General features: G+C 39.4%; 1 long non-coding RNA gene and 1 pseudogene across 2 annotated transcripts; one reads left to right on the top strand and one right to left on the bottom strand.

Annotated features, from left to right (window-relative positions):
- Positions 1-420: 420 nt before the first annotated feature.
- On the top strand, positions 421-5,571 carry LOC144458419 (uncharacterized; annotated as a pseudogene). Its single transcript, XR_013487908.1, has 6 exons — positions 421-622; positions 945-1,995; positions 2,114-2,183; positions 4,248-4,422; positions 4,562-4,727; positions 4,912-5,571. The product of XR_013487908.1 is annotated as an uncharacterized LOC144458419 (transcript).
- Positions 5,572-19,257: 13,686 nt separating this feature from the next.
- LOC144458360 (uncharacterized) lies at positions 19,258-20,473 on the bottom strand. Its single transcript, XR_013487854.1, has 2 exons — positions 20,262-20,473; positions 19,258-19,642 (listed from the first exon to the last, which is right to left on the bottom strand). It is a non-coding gene; the product is annotated as an uncharacterized LOC144458360 (long non-coding RNA).
- Positions 20,474-23,534: the final 3,061 nt, after the last annotated feature.

The raw sequence follows: 23,534 nt of genomic DNA, 5'->3' as shown, positions 1-23,534 counted from the left end.
GCAGTTGGTGAAACTAGTAAATATGATGAGCAGTTGTGCAATGGACTTATTCAGGAGTCTGTCAGGACAGCTGGCTTGACAAAAGAAACCACGTCAGAGGTATCAGCAGTAGTTTACAAAGGAACAAAGTATAGCAAAGGTCTTGTTGTTGCGATGGGTCATAATGAACATGCCCACATCTCTGGAAAAATCTCAGTGATCCTCATCAGTCACAAACAAGTACACTTTGTTTTGGACATGCTTCAGTCTGTGTTACTGATTGATCTTGGACTTCACTGCCTACACAATTCTGAAAAAAGATTCATATGTGTTCAAGCAGACAGTTTGTGTGATTACTACCCTCTGCCAGTGTATAACGCTTCAGGCTTGACCGTTGTATCTTTGCATCATTCAATATCCTTCTCTTAAATCATTGCAGATATGGATGATGGCAGCCTACAGCATGAAATTAACCTGGCATTACCTGAACTGCATGAAGAGACAGCAAGGACACTTACTGAGCACCTAAGAGACATTATCAGTGTCAGAAACAGAGAAGATCTCCTGTTTGTTGAGCCTGACGACATTAAGTCTTTCCTGACGCCAATACAAAGTCGAAGACTCATTCAAGTATTCAGAAAAGGTGAGAATATATTGGTGTCATAAATGGTAGAAGACCTGTCTTGAAAATAGTTGGACATGAGTTATTTTGAGAGGTATTTTAAAATTGTACTTCATATATCAATTCATAGATCATAAAAGAAAAAAAAAATCTTGAAACTAGCTTTCATTGCCAAGGGTATTATTTCTCCAAACACTCTTGATTTTGTTTCTCATATAAACTTCAGAGCTTACACTTAATACTCAATAAATATTCCATCTGTACATAGTTAATGTGGAATTATTCTGTTGTGTTTATGTATGTATGTGTGTGTGTGTGTGTGTGTGTGTGTGTGTGTATTCAGATGACCAAGTGGAGTCAGATTCTTCAAACCACCCAAAGGAACCTGAAACCAACTGCCCACCAACTGTGTTCGTGTCACTAGAGGGTTATTCACTCCATTCTGCACAAGCATCAGGTCAACTCCCTTCCACACAACCAAATGCAAGCAACGCCTCCTGGATCAGCAGTTTTTCAGTTCCATGGGAGAAGATGCCGACGAGACTCTCACAGGCCATGGCAAGAGGTGGAATGGCTCCCCAGAAGACAGGAGAATAATGATTAGGACTGTTGTGGAAGCAATGCGAGTACACTGCCCCAACCCTAATAGAGCTGCTTGTGCGGAGGTAGCCAGAGCTATTGTATCTAAGTATCCCGCTACCTTTGCGGATAATCCTGCAGACGGTGAGCAGTTAGGCTGCGGTTATTATTCCCTACTCAAACAGCTTAAAACGAGAGTTGAACATGTAAACAGAGAAATTGGCAGCAGCAGAATCCAACAACCAAGGAAAAGGCCTACCAGTGAAAACAATGGTGGTGATGCTGCCATCAAAAGGGGGAGATGTGAACTTGATAGCTATGGTTGCATCAACTGGCAACCCACAACTCTACCAGAAGGAGAAACGGCAGAAACCTTGGAGACAAAAAGACAGACTATGTCAACTGTCTTCAGATCAGCAGGACCTCAAGCTATTGAGACGATAGATGTAAATGAATTTATGTCATTGACTTATACTTACCAGAGGCACATGCTAAATTTTTGGCCTGTCCCCACCTTATGTGAGATTCAAGAGCATTGGCCATTTCTTTTTACTAAAAGAGGCCTCTGCACTCACTTCCACACACTCACAGATATTGAGGTAGACACACGCCTCAGTGAAGCTCTTCTTATGAAGGGAAGGAGAATTTGGAACTTCTTTCAAAGCCAGAGACTTAAGTGGAACAAGGAGACTGAACATCTGCTACGTGAGTGCGACAGCGCAGAGTTGAACCACCACCAGATTGCCACAACAGCCATCCTTCTACTGATGAAGTACTTCCAAGAAAAAGAGGACTCAGTCTTCATCTTGGCTGATGTAATTATCTTTCAAATTTTACACACTCACTCTCAACATAAAACACGCATCTTAAAGGAGAAATGTTTAAATTATTTAGGGTATCATCATTCAAATCACTTCCTTTTGTATTTTAAAGGCATCTTCCACCAAGATGTCTGTTGAGAGAGAGATGACCTTACCCACCACACCAAGGGTAATCGTGCTTGGTAAGTAAATATTTTCTATCATATTGTAATCATTTTTTGTAGAAATCTGTGTAATTATTGTGGTGTTCTATATTTTTACCCACGACAGTTAACCTGACAGGGGGTTGTCTGTTTTAGATTGTACAAAAATAGGATCCACACACAGTTTGCTGCTGTTTCTCTTATTATTTATTATACAGTCAGGTCCATAATTATTTGGACAATGATACAGTTGTCGTCATTTTGGCTCTGTACACCACCACAATGGGTTTTAAATGAAACAATGAATACCTGCTTAAAGTGCAGACTCTCAGCTTTCATTTAAGCCTTTTTTCAAAAATGTAGTATGAACCGTGTAGGAATGACAACCATTTCTTCACACAGTCCCCCAACTTTAAGGGCTCATAAGTATTTGGACAAACTAACATAATCATCAATTAAACAGTCAGTTTTAATACTTGGTTGCAAATCCTTTACAGTCAATGACTGCCTGAAGTGTTGGACACATAGACATCACCAGATGCTGGGTTTCTTCCCTGGTGAAGCTCTACCATCCCCTTTACTGTAGCCTTCTGCACTTCCTGCTTGTGTTTTGGGTGTTTTGCCCTCAGTTTTGGCTTCAGCAAGAGAAACGCATGCTCAATTGGATTCAGGTCAGATGATATGACTTGGCCATTGCAGAACATTCCACTTCTTTGCCTTAAAAATGTCTTTTGCAGTATGCTTCAAGTCATTGTCCATCTGCACTGTGAAGCATCGTCCAATGAGTTTTGAAGCATTTGGTTGAATCTGAGCAGATAATGTAGCCCCAAACACTTCAGCTTTCATCCTGCTGCTCTTGTCAGCAGTCACATCATCAATAAATACAAGAGAACCAGTTCCACTGGCAGCCATACATGGCCATGACATAACAGTACCTCCACCATGCTTCACTGATGAGGTGGTGTGCTTTGGATCATGAGCAGTTCCTTCCCTTCTTCCTTCTCTTGTCTTCCCATCATTCTGGTAGTTGATCTTTGTTTTATCTGTCCATAGTATGCTGTTCCACAACTGTACAGGCTTTTTAGATGGTTTTTGACAAACTCTAATCTGGCCTTCCATTTTTAAGGCTAACCAATGGTTTGCATCTTGTGATAAACCCTCTGTATTTATTCTAGTGAAGTCTTGTCTTGCTTACAAGAGCAGCAGGATGAAAGCTGAAGTGTTTGGGGCTACATTATCTGCTCAGATTCAACTAAATGCTTCAAAACTCATTGGACGATGTTTCACAGTGCAGTTGGACAATGACCTGAAGCATACTGCAAAAGCAACCAAAGACATTTTTAAGGCAAAGAAGTGGAATGTTCTGCAATGGCCAAGTCATATCATCTGACCTGAATCCAACTGAGCATGCGTTTCTCTTGCTGAAGCCAAAACTGAGGGCAAAACACCCAAAACACAAGCAGGAAGTGCAGACGGCTGCAGTAAAGGGCTGGTAGAGCATCACCAGGGAAGAAAGCCAGCATCTGATGATGCCTATGTGTCCAACACTTCAGGCAGTCATTGACTGTAAAGGATTTGCAACCAAGTATTAAAACTGACTGTTTAATTGATGATTATGTTAGTTTTTCCAAATACTTATGAGCCCTTAAAGTTGGGGGACTGTGTGAAGAAATGGTTGTAATTCCTACACGGTTCATACTACATTTTTGAAAAAAGGCTTAAATGAAAGCTGAGAGTCTGCACTTTAAGCAGGTATTCATTGTTTCATTTAAAACCCATTGTGGTGGTGTACAGAGGCAAAATGATGACAACTGTAACATTGTCCAAATAATTATGGACCTGACTGTACATGATGACCAGCAGGAAAAAACAGCCTAACGTTTCGGCACAGGCCTAAAGGCCGAAAAGTTAGGCTGTTTTTTCATGTCATCTGTCATCATTTTCATCATATAATAAATAATAAGAGAAACAGCAGCAAACTGTGTGTGGATCCTATTTTTGTACAGTGTGAGGCCTGCTATCTGTGGACTGATCCAGCACCCGTGTGGAAACAATTATTTGTAAGGGTGAACACATTGTCCTATTGAACTCTGTCTGTTTTAGGAAATAGTTTGGTGACCGCAACCCGGTGGATGGTCAGTATGGAGGGCAAGGTATTTTACGAGCCTGAGCAGCTGCATGACTTTGCCAGCGCCCTTGCTGTCTTCTTTGCGTTGTACTACGTCTTCAACCTGGAGTATCAGGAGTCAGCATCCACCACGCTGGAGATGATACAGAGGTAAGTACTTGACACCATAAACCATTTAAGAATGGAAACTAATGCGTGACAGCTTGACTGCAGATGAAGAAACATATAGGTGATTGCTATACTGTATGTCTTCATTTTAAAATTAAAGCACCCTTTTTTCTGTTAAAAGATTCTTTGTGAGGATCAACCCAGACGTGGGTACAAAATGCCCTGCCAAACTCAGTACGAGCCGCAAGACAGGAAGTGTTGTCAAAAGAAAAGTGGCAAGCATCAGCTCTCGGGTCACCACCTTCCTCCAGCGACTCACTGAATTTGAATGGAGGACTTCCAACTAGGTAAGAATACAGAGATGATAATATCTTTCACATAGCCGATGAATATATACATAACTCTGTCCAACACTTATATATTACTGTACACACATCCATACAACACCATAAATAATCTCAGACAGACAGACGAGAGACAAACGGTTGTATAACCTTAGGAACATGAATATTGATCATGTGTCTCTGACAGGTGGCGATAAAGATCATTGATAAGACTCAGCTGAACCCGACCATCCTGCAGAAGGTGAGAAACTCAACAACTCAGCTGTTCAGATCATTGATTAGTTTGGTTTTCCAGCAGCACTGAGTGACTGCTTTCATATTAACTGCTGTCCAGTAACAGCCAGTAAACACTGGCTTTAAAGACAGAGAAACAGACATGATATTATAGTTCATTAACTGAGTTTCTTACAGAGCAAATGTGTTACACATACTACACACTGTTAATGTTTTCTGATAGTGAGGTCTTTGCTGTTTGGCATTTAATTTATGTTCATGTTGGTGGATATGTTCTGTTTTGAGAACAAAGTTAAATGTTGCAAAAAGGTTGTAAAAATGTAAAAAAAAAAAAAAAAAAAAGAAGAAGAAGAAGAAAAGGAAAAGAAAGTTGCTTTTAAGCTATTGGAACTGTATGAAACCCATGACAGAAACAGTCACATTCTGTGTTACTTATCAATGAAATTCTAGTGAAAATTTACTGGGGACCCCCTGATAATTATTGTTTTTTTTTTATGATTTTTTTTTTTTGACTGACAGACAGGTGACTGACAGACAGACAGAATAATTCATTCATTCATTCAATGTTCATGCTGGTGGATATGTTGTTTTGAGAAGAAAGTTAAATGTTCCAAAAATGTTTTTTTAAAAAAGGAAAAGAAAGTTGCTTTTAAGCTTTCAAGTGTTTATTATTGAAAGTGTATGAAACCCATGACAGAAAGAGTCATATTCTGTGCTACTTATCAATGAAATTCTAGAGAAAATTTACGGGGACCCCCTGATTATTATTATTATTATTTTTTATGATTTTTTTTTTTGACTGACAGACAGATGACAGACAGACAGGTGACTGACAGACAGACAGACAACAGGCAGACAGGTGACAGACAGACAGACAGACAGACAGGTGACTGACAGACAGACAGACTGACAGGCAGACAGGTGACAGACAGACAGACAGACAGGGGACTGACAGACAGACAGACTGACAGGCAGACAGGGGACTGACAGACTGACAGACAGACAGACAGACAGACAGACTGACTGACTGACTGACTGACAGACTGACAGGCAGACAGGGGACTGACCGAAGACAGGTGACAGGATATGTTCTGTTTTCAGAACAAAGTTAAATGTTGTTAAAAGGTTGTAAGAAAAAAAAGTTGCTTTTAAGCTTTCAAATGTTTATTATAGAAAGTGTATGAAACCCATGACAGAAACAGTCACATCCTGTCATTGTGTAATTTGAAATGAAATGAAATGCATGAAATTCTAGTGAAAATAATTTGCTGGGGACCCCTGAAACCCCTTCAAGGACCCAGTATGTCTTTATTTAGTTTTTATAGCCTTCTGCTACCTTATTGTTGGCACTTAAATGATGCTCATGTGCTCATATTGGTGCATGTGTACAATTGTACAAAATTTGTCATGTCCTGTGGTGTGTTCCATTTATTTTGGTTTGTGACATTGGGCCTCATTCACAAACAGTGCGTACGCACAAATCTGTGCATAAACTGTGCGTACGATTGTTTGACGTATGAATATTTTCTTATCCGAATTTGTTCTTACTCTGCGAACAAATTTAGAACTGCCTCAGACCATGCGTACGCACAAATGAGGAAGGCCGAACTGACTTAGAAAATGCAAACATACCTTTTAAGTACATGCAGAGTCTATAAAACCACATTCATGAAAAAGAGATTTAATTAACATTTTTTAAAATAATTAATTTACTAATATATTGGCCAAATGGATTAAATTACCATGAAATTGACACACGTTCACCCTCATCATTGTGACAATTAAAATATTAACATGAACAGAAAAACTATCACTCCATCAGCGTGCAGATGATCTGTAATGCCGACTGCCATATCCTTAAGGCTGTGGCCCGCTGGCCAGGAGGCACCCACGACTCATTTATTTTGCAAAACAGTACAGTGGGAATGCGTTTGGAGGCAGGGGCTGTGATAAGTGGATGGCTTGTTGGTGAGCATCTTTTGTTCTAGTCTTTTATTTCAATTGTTTTAAGTTAGTATTTTCAGTAAGTCTCTATTCCGTTAATGTTAAAATGTTATATTGTTTGGGTGACCGGGCATATGGCCTTAAAACATGGCTGATGACACCATACGCAAACCCTGAAACCCCTCAAGAGGTGCGCTATAATAACATACATGCCCACACATGCGCCGTAGAGCGCACTTTTGGCGTGCTTAAGGGCCGTTGGATGTGTTTGGATCAGATACGGCCGGTGGCAAACTATTTTATACCCCTGAGAAGGTGTGCAAGATCATCCTGGCATGCTGTGTCCTCCACAATCTTACAATGACCCATGGCATTCCTGTAAGACCCAGCGCCATCGCTTCTAACAAACTGTGAAATTTACTACTTCTCTCCTCGCATAACCGCTTCCTTCATTCATGACGAATCAACTCTAGGCAAGCGGTTTCCTTATATGGAGAAATGGGGGCGTGGTAGTATGCTGATTGCAGATCGCGGACACGCGCCTGTCAATTTAGAATGGTTCTGATTTACTAACGTGGTGAGAACAAAATTGGCCAGTACGCACGTGTCATGAATCCGACGGTGATTTTGCACAAGTACTTATTTTTTGCGGAGAGTAAGAACATTTCTGCACAGATATTAGTGAATGAGGCCCATTGTTTTTATGCCATTGAAAATTGATTTAATTGTTAAAAATCTGTTGACAATAAATGCCTGTTTTATTCACTATTCTCAGACTAATTCTTATTTTATTAAATTATATTGTTTATAGTAAAATGTTCTTATATTGAATATGGTAAACCTAAACCTACGGTAATACACCGCAATATTAATGTGTTATGCTGTAAAACACAATTACAGTATAGACAAGTTATACTGTACAACACAATTACAGTATTATACTATAAACCACATTTACAGTAGAAGAGTTATACTGTAAAACTTACTCACGGTAAGACTTTGTAACTGTAAACCTCACTTACGGTAAAGCAGCTTTACTGTAAGTGAAGACACTTTCACATTCACAGCAAAGCTGTTGTACTGTAAAACATATTTACAGTAAAGTGGTGTTACCGTGAAACATCAAAACAGTAAAGGTACTGTAGACCAGTAATTACAGTAACTTACTGGCAACAGTGTTGCCAGTAAGTTACCACAGAAATACAATAAAATGTCTAACAGTGTACTCTCCTTGAAATGACTAAAGTAAAAGTGAAAATTACCATTTGAGAAACCTACTTAAGTAGACTAAAAGAAAAGAAGTCCCTGGTTAATAAATTACTCAAAATACAGGTTACTCTGCATTTTAATATATTTAGGATGTGCTAGCCAAAAAAAAAATACTGTAGTAAAACAAACAAAAGGCCAACAGACCACTAGCTACAAGATAAGTTAATGTAATTATCATATCATCAAATATTAACGTTACACTGGAAAAATCAACATACTGATAGCTATTGTTAGCTAGTTCACCTAAATGTGCCCCTTACTGTGTTAGCCAAGGTTGGAAGTGAAAATCTAAGTGTTCTTCAAGAGACACAGCAGCACTGCATCATGTAACTGCTGTCTTTTCTAGAATGTGATTTTCCAAGTGGCAAATATCTTTTGATGAGACCTGCAATCTGACGCAGCTTGGAATGGCACGGCTAGGTGGACAAGTATGCTTTTTGACAGGGGCCAGCAACAAACTTTGTTTTGATTGTGATGTTAACAATGGAGTAAAGTTAAATTAAAATATGTTTTTTTCTATATTTTAAAAAAGTAGCATTTAATGTCACACAGGAGCGTGAACATAGACAGTGCAGTCAGTATGGTTGCCCTGGGGCCTGTGAGGTGCAGGGGCCCATAGAAAGACTTTTCCCTCAGCAACATGTTGGGTGAAAAATGGGCTCTTATGAGAGACTGTCACCTTGGGAATATGCTTGTGTAAAAAGATGAACTCATTAAATTAAGAATGGTATTATTTGCTATATGCCCTCAAGGCAAAACCCATCATTCATCTTGTTTTTTTCCCTTTTTTCTTTTTGGTAAAATAGTCAGTGGCATCTACAACAAAATGATATGCTTATTCTACATAAACTATAAATACACTATTAATATTATTAAATTAAATGAATAACTTCTTATTTTCTTTGGTATTTTTTGTCCTATACAGATATGAAATTATGATTGCTTTAAAATGTTTGATAGCGTGCACTGGGGCCAGTCATTATTGCATACAGTAGGGCCTATCGCAACTACATTATGCCATTGGTCTCACATGCATATGTAATATAATGCAGATTTACTGTATATTCATGAGTGATAGGGGACCAAAACAAGACTTTGCATAGGGCCCCCAAAAAACTAGAAACAGCTCGTGTCTACTGGAAAAGATGTAGCTGTGTTGGGGAGAGAATCAGCATGGTGCCAAGAACAAAACATGGTGGAGAGAAATCACTGCAGCATCACATTTGTACAGTAACTGGTCGACAACAGGCCAAATACAGGCCTGTTATCAGCTTAAATATGCTCCAAACTTACAAGAGTTACACAGCTTTAGTCTTACACATTTCTTCAAATCCATCTTTTAGCGGGCTGTATGTGGGGAAGGCCATTGTCATAATTTGACTTTGCAAGGTCAACATAAAATTTCATAAACAGCAAAGAGTCGCCTGGCAGTCAGCAGTGGTCTCCTATTAAATCAAAATGTGGCATTTTCTGTCACCAAATTGGCTAAAAATTCCAATTTAGGCACATTCTATCTTTATTAGAGTGTTCTGTATACAACTCAACAAAAAGAATCAATTTAAAAATGCAATTAACATTTTTCAGTCAATCATATGGATAATCCCATGGAAAATGTCCTTGGGTAACGGGAATGGAATTGAAAATTAATTAAAATGTCTACCATTGTTGGCATATAAAAGTTTATAGATAACTATAGTTAGAGCTCAACAAAAAATTACTGTTCAGAAAACAACATTTTCATCACAATTGATGTGATATATTTGGATATTTATACTGAAATGGGTTTATTAGTTGCTGTTGATCACACAATGTTCTATTCCAAAAAGAGAAAAAAGATGGAAAATGTTTTAAAATGTTTTATAGTAAAAGGTAAAAGGGTTGTTATTGTATCCTCAACTCAAGAAACATGATTGAGTAATATAACATGAAAATCTGGGTTAAAATTAAATTTCAAAGTAATTATCATTAAAGGCTGTCTCAGAACATCATTTTTTCAACAAACATACATAATACAAAGCAACTGACAGCTGTTAAAGATCTGAAAAGATGATTTTTAATCTTTCATTTCATGCAACAGTGTAACTCATTTATTGCAATGATGATCCCGGGTCAAATTGACCCGGTGGATATTTAACCATCTGAAAGTAGTTCAAAACTAGAAAAGCACTCAGAGAGTGCAGACCTTCGCCAAGTAAGTGATATTCCCTCCCCCTCTGCATCAGATTTTGCAGCCTGCATCACAATTAGGTTATTTGCATCACTATCATTATTAGGTTATGCCTTCACCATGGAGACACTGTGGTGTATTTATTTCATTTTTATTTTGTACCAACACAGAATATAATGTTTTTTTGTATTTTTCACTTTCTTTTTTCCAACACAGAAGATTAATTTCAACTTTAGAATTTAACAATATTTAGCAAGTAGAACGAGATGTGCTTTCCAGCCACCAGATGGCGCTATTTTCACCGTCTTAATTGCTGCTGAGGCTGTCAGACCATAGATTTTATTTATTATTTTATCCACTTTGCTTCAACCGATCACCACCAAAATTTTATCATCTGTTCCTTGTCCCATTATCCACCTTTCCTGAAAATTTCATCAAAATCCGTTCATAAATGTTTGAGTTATTTTGCAGACAAACAAACAAACAAACAGACAAACGAACATACAGACAAAGAGACCAACGCCGGTGAAAACATAACCTCCTTGGTGGAGGTAAATATATTTTTCTCCATAAACATTATCGTTAGCTCAATTGACATTAATGTAATCATTATTTAATGTAATCAATTGTTTCACCCCTTACAGATCATGGTTTACTTATGAGAATTCACTCGTTTTTCATTAAAAAATAACTTTCAAACTGATTTCTTTTAGTGCTCTGGCAAAAATGAGGCATTCAATATTCTATTTGGCCATTTTTTGATATGAATGTTTCTCTTGAAATTGATGGTCTGAAAATTCATCATTATGGTCAGAGTTGATCTCAAGATCATCTTCATTTTCAGACAATTCCTCCTCAACTTCACTATCCTGATCAAGGATATGTTCCAGAGCCTCCTGGGCTGTCATTCTCTTCTCTTGTGTCTTGATTTGCAAGAAATGTGATATTTTTACCCTTCCTCCATTATTACTGCCGTGTCAGTAGTCATTTTTCATTTACATGTTCATTACACTAATCAAGTCCAGCAGAAACAGTTTCATGCTCCAAAACTTAATAACAACATGTTTTATGTGTTCTTAAACTTTGAAATGGGTCAATTTGACCCACAACATAACAAGAGGGTTAACTAAAACATCTAAGCCTTTTGCAATGAGTGTAAACCTATTTTGATTTTTTTTTTTTCCTTTTTACTGATCTGCCTTCACTAAATCACAATACCTTGCTCTCTTTTCCTCAAGATACTCAGCCCTAGCTTGTGGATCAGCATTCTTTCTGACCCTGTATAGTCTCTGTCTCTCTTTATCAGACAGCGGCATTTGGAAGAACAAAACTGACCCTGAAACATCAAAAACTATACTAAAACCTTATTAAAAACATAAATATTAGATCATAGCATTATTATTGGTTCATTTTTGGACAATAACTTCACAAAAATCTATGATAATGGCCTGTGTTCATTGAATCAGATGAATTCAAGATAAATAACAGAAAATGCCATAAAAGTTAAAAAAATACATAATATTGTTATTAATATAATATAACAATATGAAGTCAATGCCTAAAAAGCTACAGATACTAATACAAATCTGCATTGATAAACATGTCCACTCTGGATAACAGAGGACATGTCCTGGGTAACAGAAGATCTTTGTTATCCAGGGAGGACATATCGTTATCCGGGAAGGATAAAAAACAATTTTCCCTTTATAATCAGGCTGCAACTAGGCCTACTGTGGAAAACTATAACTTAAACTTCAACACATCAATGTCATATTTCACATGAAATAGGTAGTTTTTGAATATATAAACATCATAAATGTTTTATTAGCGTTATCCAGAAAGACACAATTTGAGGACATAACGCACCAGTGACCGAAAAGGTCAAAATATCAACATTTTAAGAGAGACTTTTTGACCTTGTAATGTGTTCTGGGGGTCCTTCAGAATCTTCTGGCTGATGCAACAGTCTGTCACATGACTATCCAAATTCAAATATGGTAATATATAGCCACTATAGTCTGTTACCCAGGAAGGACATTATGGAAATCCAAATATGGAGACAAAATTATTTCTTGCGTTAAAATGTAAATAAGCTTAGCATTGTTATTATATTTGCAGATGTCATTGCAAACATTAACACAATTATGCCCCAGTAGATAATTAATGCTTTTATTAAGATTTCTGACATTTTTGGCATATTTTTGTACTTAGATTTAAGCAGGGACGTTACCCAGGAAGGACAGTTTGGTACTTTTGAGCTCAATAGCTCCTTAAATTTTCATTTCTTATAGTGAATACTCATATGAGTAAGTAAAGAGGGGAGAGTTGTGAGAGTAGTGTTTTGAAATTTTTATATATTTTTAACATTATAAATATGCTTTGGACACCAGAATTGACCTGAATTAATTCAGGTGGCAGTAGCTCACTCCATAGGGACTTGGGTTGGGAACCGGAGGGTCGCCTGTTCAAGTCCCCGTCCGGACCAAAATATGGAGCGTGGACTGGTAGCTGGAGAGGTGCCAGTTCACCTCCTGGGCACTGCTGAGGTGCCCCTGAGCAAGGCACCAAACCCCCCACCATTCGGATCATGGGCAGCCCCACTCTGACATCTCTCCACTTAGTGGGGAGGTCCTGTTTGTGTGTGTGTGTGTGTGTGTGTGTGTTCAGACCTGTAATTGACAACAGAGTGAAAAAAATGAATTTCCCCTCGGGGATTAATATATATATGTGTATTCATTTATCACAGTATTCTGTGTTTCTGTTGTTATTTTTAACAGAGAACTACACAAAAATAGACGATGGATTCAGACTAACAGAATCACCCAAAAAGAAACCAGACAAAACAAACTATTCCCCTCTCTTCAGGCACACATCTCATAAACTGCATGCTTTTAGAAAGTTGGTATGCCTTTAAGGGAATTCTTGTATATTTCCAGTAAATCTACCCAACAAGGAATGTAATTGTTACCACCATCCCTTTGGCTGAAGTGAGACCAGCTTGAGGAAGATGATTGCACCTAATGTTCAATTCCAGTTCTGAAATATAATTGAGATATGGCACTGCTTGTGATACCAAGATCAGTCTCATTAAGGAGAGGGACCCAGCTGCAGACATGATAGCGGACATGGGCGCCGCCATTATTATCCAATCCATACCGGAAGTCCATACCGGAAGTTGGTCTGTGTGTGTATTATTCGCCGAAGAAGAAGAGGAAGAAGGCAACGGAGAAGACGAAGAGAAGAATGCAAACAATACATGCACGGCAAAGACAAAGAGCGGTAAGAGAACGAGTCTTTTAATTATTAGAAGTAGACAACTTTATTGTCATTGTACAACGAAATTCTGTTTGGCACTTAGCACTAGCAGTACTAGCTAGTAGCTAGCACTAGCAGAGAGTACCAAGCCGCTGCGTTTATACGCGCCGTCATCTTCATTATATTTTAACACGTGTGTTATGTTCTCTAAGATGCAATTCTACGTAATGTATCAAATCATTAGGGGGACGTCTATGTGGGGAAACTCGGCATGCACAAATTACTACCACCGGATTGTGGGTTTAGCTACATTTGTTGTGTAAAAACGAGGGCATGATTGGTATTAACTTAACGTTAGCTGCTCAAGGTCTGTTGTGCTCCCTTTCATCAATGTCTGTGTGTAAACAGTGTTAATGTTGGTCAGAGATTATTACTGCCCTCGCTTGATGTGTTGGTTAATTTAGATGTGTAGTTTGCAGCGGGGTTAATATGTGTTCCTCTGCTTTTTGGTGTGTTGTGGTGTAAAACATCTGTGCACACACTCACTGCACATTTTTTTCCCAATTTTTGATTTGCCTGGTCTCCTTGTGTATTAATGCTTGTATAACCTCAACCCTGCACTGCTCAATCAAGTTATATACAGCTTTTTTTCCCGGAGATATTCTAAAAATAGTAACGAGAGTCATCTCATGTGGTATACGACATGAGTGACCCCAGAGGGTTAACCAGGTCAGATAATTAACGTATACATAGCCCTGGGTGTCTTAGTAATGAAGAGCACTAATACACATACACATGTGAATACATAAATAGCTGTAGTGCCTCCTCCACCATGAGTCCTTTAGATCGGTAAAATATGGTTGATGTTCAGTATGTTTTCCAGCTATCAATGTTGATTGACTTCTCCTTTTTTCAGATGCACCCCTCTATTTTGAGTGACGAAGCCAGTCTGGGGCACACAACCCTTTCACCATCCGAGTTTGGGTGTCCTCTCTGCCCCAAATTTAAAACCAAAAATGAGATGGGGCACTTTTGTCAGACAAAAAAAAAACGTAACCAAATCTGAGCTTAAAATAGTGATATTTCACTAAAATCACTTCATTCTCTCATTTAAAATTCGGCCAAAATGTTTGCATTGACTAACAAGCATACATGACAGGAGTGAAAAACCTCTTTTCAACTCCAGGACTTTGTCCACAACTTTTAACTTTTAAATTTCAAAAATCAAAGGTAAGGTTAAAAAAAAATATAATTACTAATGTATGGTGGAGAGAGGGTCGTATATTTTCTTCCAGTCAATCAGGGAGGCTCAAGGAGAAATTTTCGTAGGGGAGGGTCCATATTCAGATTTTAATGTACGAGATGGCCAATAGACGGGCGTATATGAAAGCTGATTTCCTGAGCTCATGCTATCGCATGAATGGGTTGTTTCCATGGTAACAGACAACACAGAAACTGCAGGTGCAGTGATGACAGTGTCTTACCAAGGGTTCATGAGCCGTCTCTCTAAAGAGGAGCAGGATAACTACGACATTAAGAATGCGGCAGCAGAGTTTTACCGTGTTAACAGAGTCCCTCAGGAGATAGAGACAGCCCTCAATGTGCTCTTCTTTCACAAGCCTGAAGATGTTTATGGTTACCTGGTAGGAGTTTTTTCTCTACTACTACTACTAACGTCGAACAGAATGTACAGCCGGAACAGTAGCACGTAAAGCTAAAGCTAACGTTAGGTGGCTACCTCTCTAGAATACCGACAACAACAGCTAATAACCAGTTAGATCAGTTAACTACTTTGCTACTGTATCTGGGTAGGCCTACTGCACATGTTGGCATTTCTACCTGGCATTTGGGGACTGTACTTTACTTATCAGAGGAGGGGTCGCTTGGGTGTTTTTGGGTGTGATTTTGGCTATTTTTAAAGAAAACATGCCTTTCAAACCTGCCTGTGGGATACAGGGTTTAGAGGGTATATTAGAATAAACACAAAAGAAAACCTTTTCAAAGTTCTATAAAATTCCAAAAAAACCCAAAATACAGTCCATCCCCAGTGCTTAAAAATGTATCTGACATGCCTCCCTCCCGTTTTGCACCACCCCTTCCACTCTTTTAAGTAATGACCAGTCCCTAACCGATAGGCTCTAGTGCTGCATTCAAGTGCTTCAGAAATATTTTTATTTTTATTAAAATGTATGAACCATAGAATAAAATGAAGAAATACTGGCAAATTGGCTTTTTATGTCATGTTAATTATTTTTCTCTCCATCTAATGTCATGGCCACAGACTATAATTTTCAGCCTACCTTAACCTGCACTACACCAGATGAATTAACAAGGTTCATTCAGCTAGGTTGCAGTTCCACCGATAAGGGGGTGCATTCTGTTTCTTCTGATCTTCTTTCTTTTCACACATATCTGCTACAGAGGGCTGCTTGGAGGAAGTGAGCAAGTGAAGGGAGAGAAGTGAAGCAGAAGAGACAGAATTGAAAAGAATTTAATCATAAAAGCCCATGTTCAATAGATGTTTTTCACAGCAGCCATGTTAACTGGTTCATAACTGAACAATCATAGGTGTAATTAATGACAGTTGGCTTGTTGGAGATGAACTGCAGCTCGCCTAGAAAGTGGACGAGATCAGGAGGCAGCAGCAGAGGGCAGTGACAAAACACTGTGGTTAAGCCGTACAGTTTTGAGTAAGTATAGCTGCAGTCGAAGCAGCTATGTGACCTGCCCACTAGCTACATGACTCACTCACTACACCTACACATCAGTCCATGATCAGCCCCATGGCCTGTAAAAGGAAACCCAGACGAAAATGTTAAATTAGCAATTAGCAGGCCCTCAGGAAGTGCTCCAGGCTTTAAAGCCAATTTTCCTAGTGGCCAAACAGTGGAATTACAGTTCCCGAGTCAGTCATGTGATGCCAATGGGCCCAAAAAGACTTTAAGGCTTAAATGAGTGGATACATTTTTTTGGAGTGTCACAACCCCCACAAAATGACTCGTTCCACTCTCAGGATTTAAAACATTCGGTCCGATAAAATTTGTAAAGTCTAGAAGAAGCACACAATTAAATAATTGTATCTCCATTGAAGTTAGCGAAGCGCTAAACCAGAAGTAGACGACCAGCTTGTGGAAATCTCTGGCATGCCTGCTCTATCTGCCCAATGGTGCAGAAGCAGCGCAGATCATCCGGGTAATTTCATACCGCAGAAATAAAGCTTTTTAAGCTTCATGTGCCACTGAGCAACTTTGATTAAGGTTAGGGCTGTTCCCAAATATTCGGATATTCGAATATTCGTTTCTATGGGTAGGTATTCATTATGAAAATTTAGTATTCAATATTCGTTTTTTTTTTTATCTACTTTTTTCCCCCTATTTTTTTGGTGCTAAGTGTAGTCTTTTTGTTGTTGGTAAATGTAGGTTATCAACAAAAATCAAAACTTTTAAATTGCATTGTTAAAAATGTGAAAATATAGTATCCTACCAACTGAGCTTGTGCGCACGGCATGCTTGAGTGCATCTGTCTGAGGCTGTGGATCAATGCCAAGTTTTACCACTTTATCACTATTCCCTCTAACTTGTAGCTGTTTTTTCGTTATCTTTTGAATTTAATATGAATTATGGAACCGTTTTTGTCAACGTTTGTTTCCCTCGTTTTGTACAATAAATTATTGTTTAAAGTTTCAACAAATTTCTTTTGGAGTGCGTGACACAAGTGTGTTTTGAAAATGGCCGTGGACTGTCACCTGCTCAATGCATCAGTACCTTCGGATGCCATGACAGTAATAGCCAATAATGTCAAAATATAATTAACAGACGATCACTGCTGCCCGACCTGCAGGTCCATTTGCGGGTCCCGCCGGTTACGGGTCGACCCGCACATCACTACTTAGCTCAGTCTATAAAGGCTGTACACACAACAGTAAGGCTAAAAAACATTATATTCTATTCAGGCCGGCAGAACCAGCAGTGCATCGGAATCAGAAGACAAATTAAACAGGATGACTAGCCAATGTGAAAATCCACAGAAAGCATAGAATAATGTACTGAAGGAGACTGTTGTGCCATCACATTATTTTGTGGTTTGAGAGCAAAGATCCAGTCGCCACTGTGCAAAACTCTGCAATACAATTAGGTCCGAAAAAACCCCGGAGGCAGACCGGGGAGGCAACCCCCCGCCCGCCCCCCGCCGTGAACGAAAATTCAAATATTTGTTATACATTCTGCCAAAGGTCCGAATGTTAAAAAATGGTATTCGGGACAGCCCTAGTTAGGGTTAGGGTAAGGATAATTAATGGTAAGAATTACATCTCAATACATACAGTATAGAGTGAATTATACCTATATGTATAATGAATTATAAAGTGGATATTGCTACTTTTGGCCTCATTTTTATTTACTACAATGCCATGTTGTAGCGGGGTTTGGAAAACCGATGAAATGGTGGGTTTGTCTTGTACTAGTGGTGGGCGTGGCTTGCAGGGGCATGTCATGTACACTACAAATATGTCTGCAGCTATGTCTCAGCAGTTTCCAGCAGCCTTCAGTCTGTACAGGATAGGGATGCACCAAATATTTGGTAACCGAATATATTCGGCCGAATATTGCAAAAAAACACACATTCGGTATTCGGTGGAATAAGTGAAAAGCAAGGCCGAGTAATAGCGGCGTGTTTTGATAACGCAATCAAACAGTGTGCGGTGACGGATGGAGTAAAATGTTAATTTTACTCCATCTGTCACCGCACTTGCATTTGCGACTAAAAATAGTTTTGTGCGAGCAAAATAAATCATTCAGCACGCTGTGCGAGTACAGATTTCAACCAGCAGCAGAAACGAAAGGCAAATCCTGCCGGTTGTGGGTTGAACGGGGGTCACAGACACGGACAGGAATATGTATTCCTGTCAAATACGGCGGCCATAGTGCTCCGCAGCGCAAGATAAGGCTTACAGGCGATGGAGAAGTCCGGCTCCAATAATGTCCTCTTCTTGGCGTCATGACTGCCCAAAAGTACCTGGACAGCCGAGCCGTGGCAGCACACAGGTATGTGACGTGTCAGAGGAGAAACGAGCCGTTCACATTTCTCTCTTTATGGCAGGTAACGGCCCACAAACCTCACCGCACCGGGACTGTTCTTTACTTATGAAGAGACTGTTCTTTACTTGTCAGGGGAGGAGGGTGGCTGGTTGATTTTTATTTTATTTATTTATTTTATTTTGATCCCCCCTCTGTTAATCACTTATTGATGCTGTTTTTGAAGTATGACTAAGTCAATAAGTAATTTATTCCATTAAAATATCATTGATGTAATATAGAAAAGTGATTTATCTTTTTATAAATGACAAAAGGCACATCTGCCTCATTTTCACTGTGGTATCGTGATACTACTCAGAACCATGATATTTTCACTGGTATCGTACCGTGGGTCCCAATTTGGGTACCGTGACAACACTAATTTGGAGGGGGTTCATCTGCAAAAACTAATGAAAAACTAAACAACGGTATTCGGTACTCGGTATTTGGCCAAGTGTAACCCTTCTGAAGAGAAAGATGTTAGTAATGGTGATAGTAACTTGATTCTATGGCCAGTTGGACAGAAGACCTAGATTCAGCTACGGAGCCCAGGGTAACCAAAGGATGCGCAGGAATGACACACACACTGATCTTCTTTTGAGAAAACAACAATGCTTCCCAATTTATTACAACGCTGGGAAGATGAATGAAGCATATAAAAAAACACAATTAAACCACCTTACCCGGCCAGGTATTGAAAATAATAAACCAAGTTAAAATAAAAATTAAAAAAAAGATGCGCTGCAGCTGCGTGTGTCTCTACTTTCCAGTTCACTTTACTTTACTTGGCACCGTTTAGGTGAAAGCAGTCAAACCACACTGTAGTGTGGGTGTGTGTGTTTATGTAAAAGTGGAAAAAGGATTCAATTCCGTGGTGTTGTTGGTTTCCTCAAGGGTCCGGCTCGCCATCAACGTCTCTCTGGCTCCGACATCCAGGCAGGTTCCATCCAAATCCAAGGGTACATCAAAAACCTGACCTACAATAAGTAGGATCAGAATATTTTTCTTCAACTTCTCAGATCTCAAAATATGAATTATTGAACATAAATCACTTTAAATTGTCTCTATATCTGTAGAGAACAATTGCTTAACTGAACTTGTATTGCAATATAATATCACAATTGGCTTATAGCAAAGATAATTAACTCAAAATATATTATGATAGCAAAACAACTAGTTTTTAACAGTATCATCATGTATGTACTATTCTCATAGCAATTTACATATACATTACACAAATAACCAAAATATAACATTTATAATGTTCACAGTTGGGTAAACATGGCTTAATGTGCTATAATGGACAATTAAGGCCACAGTCACACACCTAGACACCATAACTCAATGTAAAAACTAAACAAAGTGCAAATAATTTGTCTCATAGGACATTTCAAATGTAACATCACTGCTTATGCATCAATGCTTGGTGTGACTAGCAGTGCAAATTGCTGCTGTGCCTAGCGAGACTGATTAACACTGGAGCTAGCGCTCGGCCGTTAGCTTTTATGCTAGCGGTTAGCTCGTGGAGTTAGCTGATTAGCTTGTCGAATTAGCGAATTAGCATTTAGCGTTTAGCACGGCAGGACGGTCGCTCACCAATGCGATTTCTCCACCCGAGCGAGTCCTCCAGCTGCACTCCTGCAGACTCTGGCCGTCCGGGGTGATTCCTCAGTGGTGTTTTTCCAAGTTTTTATCAGTTTGTGTCACTTTCACTGGCTTCCTCTGCTTCACCGTCCTGACATGGAGATCGTGTCCAAAGCGTGCTCCTTCTCTCTTCTTCCAGAGGCTTCGGCGGAAGTGAACCTGTGCCGGTGGGGTCACAGGCTGTCTGCTCTTCAACTCATCCCTTTCAAATTAAAGTTCCCATAACTTTTTTTTTTTTTTTTTTTTTTGTTAATATAGTTCGGCTCTTTTTAACTGTATATTTGTCTTTTTAACAGCAAAATGAATGAATTAATTTAATTTTTTTATCACAAATTTCAAGTTCAAGTTTTTAATTAAATAAAATTAACACATTTACTGTCTTTTAACCCAATTGCCTGTCTTTTTTAACACAAAATGAAATGGTTTTAATACACCTTTTAAATACACCGTTTTTTTATCTGGGTTACACAAGTGTTTAATTTTATTCGGCTTCAGCCACAGATTTTCATTTCGGTGCATCCCTAGTACAGGAAGTCACAGAAACACTCACATCCTCTTAGATCTGATGCTGATTTAGACCCGTGTATCAGTTTGTTCGCAGTCTCCAGTTGTTTCAATTATATGACATAGCAGCCTATTAAAATGCTTCAACCTCCATTTTACATGAAGTCTCATGTCAGTCAGCAGTTTGCTGCTGTATATAGATCAGATGAGCAGACCTTTCCCCTTAATATAAATAACTTGAAACCAGGGCATAAAATTAACTTTTTACCTCATCTGCCATTGGCTAGTGACCTCCAAAAATTTACCGGCCAAACATATTTTTCACCAGCCAAATAAAAAAAATCGTGCCTTGTTTGACTTAAATAATTACCTTACGTTTTTCATATGAAAATCCAACTTTAGGAAAATCCAACCCTGTCCTCCGTGTTTCTTTGGCATGCTTGCGGCAAAGGCTGCAGCTCATCATGTTGGTGTGGGAGTCGTAGGTCAGCCATGACCGTGGCTGGCCAGCGTTGTCTAGTTTCCATTTTTCAATAAAATGCAGTGCGACATTTGTACTCCGTTTAACTGTCTGTTCTTCCTGTTCAAATCCAACATGTTCATCTTCGTTTTTCCTCTTCTGGTGGTGGCTTCACGGCAGAAATGTGTCGCCACATCTTGCTCAGAAGTTACCATAAAATGCCCGGGGTTCCGGTAGCTGATGTCATGCATTCCCGGCACACGTACAATAAGCCGCGAGGGTCAAAATGGTCTGACACAGCTGGCAGAAATGGTCGAAGCACATAAAAAACCCACATGCAATTCAAAATTTTCCATCGGCCACTGGCGGGTGTGTGTTTTTGTTTTACATGCTAAACTCATTTTTTACCCGCCATTGGCGCTTGGCGGGTGTTAATTTTACGCCCTGCTTGAAACATTAGGAAAGAATTCCAACACCTTTCATTAAAGATCAGTCAGATATAGCTAGGGCTTTACATCTGTACAGACTATTATTTGTTATTTTAAGAATCCTCACATCCCACTGACCACAAGTCTCTGTGTTGCTAAACTTCAATAACAAACCGTCCAGTATTAATAAATAGACTACAATATGTGTATTTAATGATCTGTAATATGAATGTATTTAGTCTCTGACTACCAAACATTACCATCAGCCACACATTATGTTCTGTTAACAGAATCAGACAAATAAAACCAAAATCTCTCCAATTCATAGAAAATGTCAAATTTATTTAAAACATTGTATTGTTTAGTTAACATCTAAACCATTCGGCTGTTCAAGCAGGCCAGAGCCAGCAGTTTCCCATCATGTCCTAGGTCTTGCAGTTGGTGGAAAGCAACTGCAGCGCCTGGCTCTAAAAACTGCAGTCGTCTCGATCTCTTGAGGTTATCATTGCCCACTTTTGCATGACATCAGAGCAAGTCAGGATCAAGTCACACACAAATCTAACCATAATGCATTGCGTAGCGATCAGTGGTTAGTGATTCTGCAAAGGCCTGGCTCATCTCAAATGAGCCTAATGATGGCCCAATTCAATAAAGTGTCCTTGGAACTGGTAAACCTACGTGGAATACAGCCTCTTTTAATGCGATTACTTCAACCTGTAATTTTCTGTTGCTGAGTACTAAAAGTGGCGGCACGGTGGTGTGGTGGTTAGCACTGTCGCCTCACAGCAAGAGGGTTGCCGGTTTGATCCCGGGTGTGGGAGCCCTTCTGTGCGGAGTTTGCATGTTCTCCCTGTGTCAGAGTGGGTTCTCTCTGGGCACTCCGGCTTCCTCCCACAGTCCAAAGACATGCAGATTGGGGATTAGGTTAATTGATAACTCTAAATTGTCCGTAGGTGTGAATGTGAGCGTGAATGGTTGTCTGTCTATGTGTCAGCCCGCGGCACATCTGGCGACCTGTCCAGGGTGTACCCTGCCTCTCGCCCAATGTCAGCTGGGATAGGCTCCAGCCCCCCCGCGACCCTCAAGAGGATGAAGAGGTTAGAAGATGGATGGATGGATGGATGGATGAGTACTAAAAGTTTAAAGCCACAGTGTGTAGGAATTCTCCCATCTAACGTTGAAATCATATACTGCATTCAAACGGATAGCACACTCGAGCGCCTTACTGTTTCAAACGCGTATTGCAACAACGGTAGCTGCTGTGTACCAAAAAGCTATGATAACATTGATGAAACCATGTCATCCGATACTTCATGGAGTATTCATTCAGGCTCCTACACAGACACATGCGATGTGAGTTGACAAACCCCCTCCTCACCATGCTGGCTGTGTTTACAACATAGGACTGTTGGGGTGGGTGTGAATCGAAACAAACCAATCACGTTTTGTCTTTTGACAACTGACAAGTGGCTCAGCCACACACACCTCATCCCTCTCCTTGCATCACTGCGCAGGAGCGTACCTATGTTCCCCGGGTTCTATGTTCCCCGGGTCCTATGTTCCCCGCTTTGTATGGGACCCCAAAAGGGTCGAAAAAGGGTATTATTAAAAAGGGTTCTATGTTCCCCGGTCCCATACAAAGCGGGGAACATAGAACCCTTTTTAATAATAAGGGTTCTATGTTCCCCGCTTTTCCCCAAAAGGACCCGGGGAACATAGGCCCTTTTTTTTTAAAAAAAGGGTCCTGTGTTCCCCGATCCCATAGCCTACAAAGCTTTTGGGGTCTGTTATTTTTAAATTTTTATTTATAATATTTATTTATTTATCCATCTT

Source organism: Epinephelus lanceolatus, chromosome 17 (genome assembly GCF_041903045.1).
Source record: "Epinephelus lanceolatus isolate andai-2023 chromosome 17, ASM4190304v1, whole genome shotgun sequence".
Classification (NCBI taxonomy): Eukaryota; Metazoa; Chordata; class Actinopteri; order Perciformes; family Serranidae; genus Epinephelus; species Epinephelus lanceolatus.
The sequence above is the reverse complement of the archived record's forward strand: the minus strand, read 5'-3'. Positions and strand labels throughout refer to the sequence as shown.